At 47.7% G+C, this 6,760-nt stretch overlaps 1 non-coding gene across 1 annotated transcript; it reads right to left on the bottom strand.

Annotated features, from left to right (window-relative positions):
* Nucleotides 1-611: 611 nt before the first annotated feature.
* Nucleotides 612-683, bottom strand: TRNAH-GUG (transfer RNA histidin (anticodon GUG)). The gene has a single exon. It is a non-coding gene; the product is annotated as a tRNA-His (tRNA).
* Between the last annotated feature and the right edge of the window lie 6,077 nt (nt 684-6,760).

The following is a 6,760-nucleotide window of genomic DNA, read 5'->3' on the forward strand; positions in this document are numbered from 1 at the left end:
TTTTCGTCAGGACCAAGCACAATTGATCCCCTAATACCACTCCTGAATAATGGCTGATATATTCTTCAGTGCCTATTCAAGGTATTATGCGATACCCAATTGGTATGTTGCTACAATGCTACCAATTTGGTATGATGTCTCAATTCATTTTTCATTAGTATCTTAATTTTGCCCCATGAGCTCTGTGCGGGAGGTGAGGGAGCTTGTATTCAAACTTGCTTGAAACCTACTCCCTCGCCCAGCATACTGTGCCTGCCATAGCAAGTGCATCAGGTAGTAGTCTCCTTCTTAGAAGCAAGAGTTCCAGTTTAAAAATTGGAAATGTTTCCCTGAGATATTTACCATTTGTATCAAAATAATTGATACTTTGATACAGTAAAAGGAATTCCCAGATCATGAGCGATACAGCCAGTGAGTGACTTGAGCGCAAGGTGTAACTTTACACTGCGCCTAATTCTTTAGTGACTTTTTTTATTATAAAGGTAAACGATCAATAGTTGAATGATGTTAATGTGAACAAATAATATGGTAATTTAAAAATATAAACATCCACATTAAAGAATTTTTTTATAAAAGTGACACCCATCTGCCGTGACATTGCCTCACCGCAATGCCGTGACTCGGATTCGAACCGAGGTTGCTGCGGCCACAACGCAGAGTACTAACCACTATACGATCACGGCGAGCTACATGGGCTCTGAAGCACAAGCCTGCCTTTAGTATACATGACCTTCAATATCACCTGACTGATGACGTACTGGTATTTGTTATTCTATCAGCCAATAGGAAATCAGAAACATTTCTATTATGCGACTGTGACCATTGGAAAGTCAAGCAAACCGTGTCTGCTTACATGGAGAATACAAATTTGTGTATTGAAAGGCGCTGTTTATATCGCTCGGAACGATGTTTGAAGAAAAAAGGGTTTCGTTTGCTAAAGGAATGGAAAGAGTTCTGTAATAGTGCGTTTTATGGACGATTCTAATGTTTCAGCTGTTGGAGCGAGCCCTGCCAGTTTTTTGATGTCATCCTTTGAGTCAAGGAGTGGTTTACGAGTCAATCCGCGTCCACTACAGAAAGTAGCGCGCAGAAATGGTATCGGCGTTTTTGATGACAGCCACCCTGATGAAGCTGGGTTTTGTTACAGTATTTTAGGGAGTAGATTCTTGTATAACAACTGGCGGCCGGTGGAACCTTTCACCATTCGATTGGAGTGGAGGGGCGGTTTTCGACACGCTAGGCGGAAAACAAGTTGGGGATACCGATCGGACCGTAGAAGGTCTCCCCACGTTATTGACGTAAATTTTTGTGGAATAAATATTTGAGTCCCAACATGTTAGGCATCTAAATATTATGATGACTCGAGAAACTTTAGGCATAATATTTTACGACGTACTCCCAATTAAAAGTTAGTTGAACCTCTGCGCACATTACTGGCATTTCAAAAAGAAATTTAATGCGTAAACTTAATGATTGCCGTAAAGTGAAGTATACGTAGTCTGTATTTTCGGTCAAAGAAAAAACGGCAATAAGCGGCAGGTTTGGTTTTAAATGCGGTAATTAAAATGATCGTGTTTGTGGCACCAACAGCCTTTTAAAATAATAAACTGCAGTAATTTACTTATGCATAGAATGCGTATTACAAATATCCGTATATTAATTGGAATCATCCTTTCAAACATGGCTTCCGTGTTTACGTCAGAGGCTATAAGACTAAAACAAGTCATTAATATCTGCTGAGAGCAATGTGGTGGCCATCTTGGGTCACGTTCTGTCGTGATTGAGTGTAAACAGCCTTCAATTGAAACGCTAATAGAAAGATCTTCCAGGCACGTTTTCTGTCCACAATGCGCCCATCAGTAGACTCTCCACATGGTCGACAACTGTAGTGGGTACGCATGCCACATGTGCAATAGTATATATTTTTCTTATCCCCCGCCTCCTCCGATGTTGTTTCAGAGGGAAAACACATTTACATGCGTCCTCGTAGGTTCAACACTTTGTCCCCAATTTTAGGCAAGGCACTTGCAATAGTTTTTACAGAGTAAATTTCCATGCATTGAAACAACTAGCACACAACACTATTCACAATTGTCGAAGGACTTCCAGCCACATTTTGCTAGGAATTATCTCCCTTGTGGAAAGTCACTGTAACCACCCTTACACCGGCCGATCTTCTGTCCTCCTATTGTGTAAGCTTGACCCGTGAGGGGAAATGCCAATGGTAACAGAATCAGGGACTTTACATCCATTTATGTGCACTTCAGTTCAATTTTGCTGAAAAGCTCCGTGAACTGTGTAATGTTCGTGTTTATAAATAATGGCCCTTCGCTGGTTTAGAGGTGAAATATGTTTATTTGGAAATTACAGATATCAGAGGAGCGCCGGCCGACGCTTCCAAATTCTCCGGGGCTTTCGCGCGCACTGGGAGCTGCGCGCGCAGCTTCTAATATGAGCGTCGCACGTCACGGCTACGTGATGTGCATCAACTAGACTGCAAACACTACATATCTCCCCTTTTTATTAGGTCTCGCCTGTCGATGCGCATGCGCATCGAGCTTGCGAGCCTATTGCGGCTTAAACAACTTTTAACTAAGAAGCAAGGAATCGTGGCGATTCCTTGCAGTGCCCGTGACTTTTAAGCTCAATGCGCATGTGCATTGAGCTTAAAAGCGCGTGCACAGCCGCAATCGCCGTCAGCCGCATTCCTCCGACACCTTTTGAAGTGAAGCTTAGCTTCACTTCAAAGGCCCGGCTTCTTAACACCCACATGCCGCTCTCCCCGCTCCGCCCCCTCCCCTGCCCGCCTTGTGCATTTCTCCTACACCCCCTCCCCACAGCAATGCCCTCCGTCTCCTGATCTTCACTCATAAATATATATTGCAGACTCTCATGCTCTGAGCGGGTACTGCCTCCTCCTGCCTTTGCCCTGTGGTTTTGTTTTCCTTTTCCCCGTGTTCCTCCAGTCCTTTGTTCTTTCCCCACCTCTCTGTAGTGTTTTTACCATTCAGCTTTACCCAGCTCCACATCCGCATGATTCTCTGCTCTGCTCTCATTTCTGTACTGCCAACACGCCAAGCGCAGGCTCGGGGCTTTGCCTGTCAAGCGCCTGGGGTTCGTGCCTTCGATTAGGTTCCAATTTGGAAATGTCACACTTTTTTCTGCAAATGTTTTATTTAAACGCCACTATGATTTGTGTCTATGTTGTTGTTTTTAATGGAATCGGTGCTCTTAGCCAATTGTTGGCAAAGTTTGGGCTAGCTTAACTCGTGCCCTTTTTGTGAAGCACCAGCAGACTCCTTAATGGTAAACAGAAGTCACTCAGCCCCATGTGCCTAATCAGATGTTTGTCCCCATTCTGCAGGAGGCCGACGAGCTCACTGGGTCTCTTACTCGGGTGTGTAAATGGATCTCACAGCTGAGCAAAGCACGAGTGTCCACACACCCAACCCAGCGCCAGTAAGCGAGTCTCTTATGCCACCTCAGGAAGCTCAATTATGTCCAACAAGTCACATATTGTCTCAAAGTAAACGTATTTGCAGGTACAAAAGTACATTGATTCATTAGACCAGTGCCTAATTTGAGCCGGTGGTTTCTGATGGAGCTACCGGCACTCCTTTTTTGCGCTAGACCTTACCCCCAGTCAGCTTTCCAATTAACTGGGGCGCTTCCTGCCTTTGTAAAACTGCCGAAGAACAGCTTAATAGCTTTGGCCGAGCCTTCTGCCTGCCTCCTGCCTTGAAGGCAATCTGCTTCTCCGCCCCCCTGGCAGCCAAACGCTCTTCAAAGGCTTTGCTCCACGGCCCCCGCCTGCACCACTCCATACTTCTCCTGTCCAGCCTGTGCCTTCTCTCCCTACCCTTAACCCTGCCCCCACCACCTCTCGATATTGCTGCTTGTTTTTCGTGCGTTCTTTCTATGTTCTGTTTTATCTCTGTCTTTGCCGACCTTTTTTCCTCTCCTCCATCTTTTATTCTTTCTTCTCATCCACCCTCCTCTCTTTTCACTGTTTCCTGCATTGTCCGCCCATATTTGCTCCTATTACCCGTTCTCTACTTCTGTTCTTTTTCTTGTCCGCTCTCTCCATATACAGAATTCATTATTCTCTTATTGTCTCGGTTGTTCCTTCTGCAGTCTTTCCTTATCTCAACCCATCTTTCGTTGCTTTAAAGTTCCTCCCCGTTTCATGCTCTGTCTGCTCCTAAGTATAGCGCCGCGAGGGGAAGCAGTGTGCTCTATTTCAGTGTATACAGTACACTCACTCTTTCCCTCAATTCCCTGGCTCCCTCACCCCTCCTCAACTCCCCGGACCCCCCCCCCCCCACCCCCCCGCTCTTCAGACCCCCCCCCCTCCCGCACTGCTGTAATTACTGCTTTGATGAGCTCCGTGCCCCTCCAGAACACACAGCGAGAGCCGCCTCCGGCTCTCGTTAACACCCCTCGGTGAGACAGACAGGAGCCGAGGCTGCAGCACAGACTCAAGGGCAGGGACAGGGGAGAGTGCACGCAGCTGGAGTCAGACGAGCTGCACCACCACACAGCGGGGGGCTCCTGTATCAGCATCCACAGACCTCCCAGCAATCACCATCCACAGACCTCCCCAGCCATCACCATCCACAGACCCTCCCAGCCATCACCATCCACAGACCCTTCCAGCCATCACCATCCACAGACCCTCCCAGCCATCACCATCCACAGACCCTCCCAGCCATCACCATCCACAGACCGCCCAGCCATCACCATCCACAGACCGCCCAGCCATCACCATCCACAGACCCTCCCAGCCATCACCATCCACAGACCCTCCCAGCCATCACCATCCACAGACCCTCCCAGCCATCACCATCCACAGACCCTCCCAGCCATCACCATCCACAGACCCTCCCAGCCATCACCATCCACAGACCTCCCAGCAATCACCAGCAATCACCATCCACAGACCTCCCAGCTTCGTTCTTTCTATGTTCTGTTTTATCTCTGTCTTTGCCGACCTTTTTTCCTCTCCTCCATCTTTTATTCTTTCTTCTCATCCACCCTCCTCTCTTTTCACTGTTTCCTGCATTGTCCGCCCATATTTGCTCCTATTACCCGTTCTCTACTTCTGTTCTTTTTCTTGTCCGCTCTCTCCATATACAGAATTCATTATTCTCTTATTGTCTCGGTTGTTCCTTCTGCAGTCTTACTACCAATCCTTCACACACGCAACGCCACTCACACACGCAACGCCACTCACACACGCTACGCCACTCACATACGCAACGCCACTCACACACGCAACGCCACTCACACACGCAACGCCACTCACACACGCCACTCATCCACGCAACGCCACTCATCCACAGAAACGCCACTCATCCACGCAACGCCACTCTTCCATTTGCAAAAAGAAAAATGTCTAACTATTCTATTGCGAGACCTATTGCATTTCCAATGCTTGTTAAACAAGAAAGAGTCACTTACAGTTCATCGTCCAATTCAAAATCTCGAAACCTGGAAGGTCTTACCACCTGCCTTCCACTCCTTGTGACCCTGACTGGGCTCTCCCTAGTCCCTTGACTCTGCGCGTCAGTGTTTACTGTCCCTTCATTCTCAACTCTTCCTTCATGCATGCTTCTCTCCAGCCTTTCGCTTTCCACTCCTTGACTTCCATTTTCTCCTTCTTCTTCACTTTCCGTTCCCACTCTCACTCCAACTTGCTGATCCGCAGCTGCTGGATTCCTCTCCACGTCCGAGCCTTCCTTATCTTCCCAATCGGCGCTCTGTGGCTCCCAGTCCAAAACTTTGTTACACCTGGCCATGCGGTCTTGGGACCACACGTTCCCGTCGCTTAGTAAAGCGGCCCGATCATACACTTCTACCACTTGCAACGGCTTGCTGTATTTGCTGTCTCCCTTCTTCTGCAGGGTGGCTAATCTTACTCTTACCCACTCTCCTTGCTCCAGGCCTGTGCCTTGGACATTCCTTCGTTTGTTGTAGTGGTTGCTGTAAATTGTTTGTGCTTTTTCCAGGTTGGCCCGCACCACTGCAGGGGACCATTCACTGGTGATAAGCTTTTCCTTCCAAATCCTGTTGTCGTGGGTGAAAGGTTCACGTCCTCTCAGTATTTGGAATGGACTATATCCCGTACCAGTGGGGGTTATTCTGTAGGCCCATACCATGTTCTCTAGTGCCTTCTCCCAGTTCTGCTCACTTGATATGGCATCTTGTATGGCTCCCATCACTACCCTGTTAAATCTCTCCACCAAACCGTTTCCGGCCGGATGGTAGATTGCGGTGTGCTTGACAGTGATGCCATTTCTGTGCATGAACTTAGTCCATTTCTCCGACGTGAACTGGGGTCCATTATCACTTAAGATCGATTTGGGTATTCCTTCCCTCGTGAAAGTCTCGGACAGAAACTTTAGGATGTTCCCCGTGTCCATGGATTCATCTACTCTCAATTTCGGCCACTTAGAATAGCGGTCCATAAGCACACACACATATTTCTGTGTGCCTTGATCGTCTAGGACCGGTCCCAAAATGTCTATGGAGAGTTCTTCCCACGGATTCGAAGGAGGATCAAACTTTCCTATCGCTGGCCTCAATGGTTTTAATGTCTTGTCCGCCCGTTGACATTGGGGACACTCTCTGACATGCCTTTCAGCCCTTAGGTCCATGCCTGGCCACCAATTATTTTGCTTGGCACGTGCCTTGAGTTTCCCTATGCCCAGGTGTCCCTCGTGTAGCAAGTCCATCAATTTTGGGGTGAGGATCCTTGGGG

Source organism: Lissotriton helveticus, chromosome 3_2 (genome assembly GCF_964261635.1).
Source record: "Lissotriton helveticus chromosome 3_2, aLisHel1.1, whole genome shotgun sequence".
Taxonomy (NCBI): domain Eukaryota; kingdom Metazoa; phylum Chordata; class Amphibia; order Caudata; family Salamandridae; genus Lissotriton; species Lissotriton helveticus.